The 2,305-nt window shown below is 44.6% G+C and overlaps 1 pseudogene; it reads right to left on the bottom strand.

Moving 5' to 3' along the window:
• Window positions 1-310: 310 nt before the first annotated feature.
• LOC149570739 (cytochrome P450 94C1 pseudogene) lies at window positions 311-1,926 on the bottom strand (annotated as a pseudogene).
• Between the last annotated feature and the right edge of the window lie 379 nt (window positions 1,927-2,305).

Raw genomic sequence — 2,305 nt, 5'->3', positions numbered from 1 at the left:
CTCAAGTGTAGATTCAGATTTGATGTGAGTTTCTTTTTGACTATCTCCTCTATGATATCGCATCAACTCACTAGTAAAATGCTCAACTAACAACCAGATTTTGATTTTAGAAGGCATTCCCAAACCCAATTTAAAGATTTAAAGAACTTTTAAATATAAATAGTTATATTTTCTAATATCCTAATATTCCTATCCTCCAATTGTATATTTTCCAAATTGCACGTGCATTCATTTTTAATCTAGCAAAAGAAAACGAACTTGTCCATTTTTAGCCAACCAACAAAGCAACTTGTCCATTTTTAATCAACTGAAAAAGCAACTTGTCACGTTGGTAAATGAAGATCGCTATAATCTCCTTACAGTCAAATAGTCTTACAGGCATTAATTTTCAAAACACATGGTTATAAGTAATATACATTTCACATGGTAAGCACAATTCCAAGATACAACCGACGTCACAAAATAGGCAATCATGAGCTACTCGTTGTTAAACTCGGGACGCAGAGCCCCTCGTGTAGGGGATCAACTCTCGACCGAATCCCCGAATCACAGAAACCGTGATGTATTTCATCTGAATCAGCGCCATGTCTTTCCCCAAACACATGCGCGCTCCTGCCTGGAACACTGCGTACTTAAATGGACTCTGCGGAAGAAACACGCCGTCCTTAATCCATCTCTCTGGCTTGAACTCCATGCAATCTCCACCCCAGATGCTCTCCATCCTCCCCATCGCGAACGGATGATATGTCACCCAACTCCCCTTTCTCACCAACGTCCCGTCGGGGAGACAGTCGTCATGCAACGTTTGTTTCGAGTCGTAGCGAACAGGCGGGTATAATCTCATCGACTCGTATAGCGCCGCATGAAAATATGCCAGCCCTTTCATCCCCTCATACGACACCGCCGCCATCTTCCTCACTTCCTCATAAATGCGTTCCTCCACTTGGGGATGCGAAGAAAGGAGCCGGAAGAACCATGTCAGAGAAGACGCCGTCGTGTCTCTGCCCGCCAACACGAAACTCACCATAATGTCTCGCAAGAACTCCTCGCGGTCAAGGCCTCCTTCACTGAGCTGGAGGAATCTCGAGAGCAAGTCTGGTTTGAGATTTTCCTTCCTCGCATCTTCTCCTTCGAATTATGTCTCTCGCAAATTCATGAACAACACGGACTGCTTGGGTCAGAGTCTTTTCAGATCCGACTTTGAAAGCCCGCTTGAGTTTCCACTGCAGGCTGATCACAGACCGCGCTCTTTTGGAACTGAGGTAACTGGCGAGGTCCATGGCCTCTGCAAACTCAGATTTAGGGAGAGTGAGGTCGAGACAGTTGGGATCCATCCTGAACGCTACTTTGCAGATGTTGTCGAACGAAAACCGCCGCAGAACGTCCTGAAAATCAAGAAAACTCCCACTTTGATCAGAAGCCTGCTCCAGAAATGGCAACAAACGATCCGTGGTCTCGGACTGCACGCAATCGACAATGAAAATTCTCAGGGATTTGGTATTGAATTCGTAGCTCGCAATCTTCCTCTGCAATCTCCACGACTCTCCGTCTGCGTTGAAGATACCATTGCCGAGGAGATCATGCAGAATCTCATTAAAAATCCGACCTTTGGGATAATTCTCAAATCGGGTCTTCAAGATATGCTCCATGTTCTCCGGATTAGCCGTCACAAGTCGTAATGGCGCCCAATCGTTTAAGCGTCATGGTCTGCGTGGGGGAATCTCTGAGAAGCTCCGTGTACCATTCACACAGCCTGCTTTGGTTTTTCCAGAAGGGAATCAAGCAGCCAATGAAAGCATATGATTCGAGTCCATAAGAATCAGTACACGATTTACTCCGCCTCAGTAAGAAAACTCCACATATTAACGCCACCACCAAGCCTAAAACTATAGTAACTGCCATAGATGCGTTGCAGAAAATGCTTGATCCTCATCTGACCTGCCGATAAAAGATTAGCACTCGTCATGTTTATATAACATAGCCATTTCTCGTGATTTTGTCACCGACCTGACCTGTTTGATGCCCATGTAATTTGTTCACATGTCTCTTTGCAAAATATTATTACGGGAGGCGAAAATCTTCCTCGCGCGTGCTTGCTGGTAAGTATGGATATGCATTATGCGTGTACAACCACTATTTTGTATTTCTTCGTAACGACCGACCTGAACTCGGGCCTAATTTCTAATTTATAGTGGAATTTAATGGAAGAAAATAAATGCTTCGCTTCGTATCCTTCTAATCACGTGGGCTAAATAGCGGTCGGTTAATCCAACTGTGTAATACAACATGCTTAGCGCGTCGGTTG

This window comes from Cupressus sempervirens, chromosome 3, assembly GCF_028749045.1.
Source record: "Cupressus sempervirens isolate cs-2001-9-10 chromosome 3, ASM2874904v1, whole genome shotgun sequence".
Taxonomy (NCBI): domain Eukaryota; kingdom Viridiplantae; phylum Streptophyta; class Pinopsida; order Cupressales; family Cupressaceae; genus Cupressus; species Cupressus sempervirens.
This window is presented reverse-complemented; position numbering and strand designations above follow the sequence as displayed.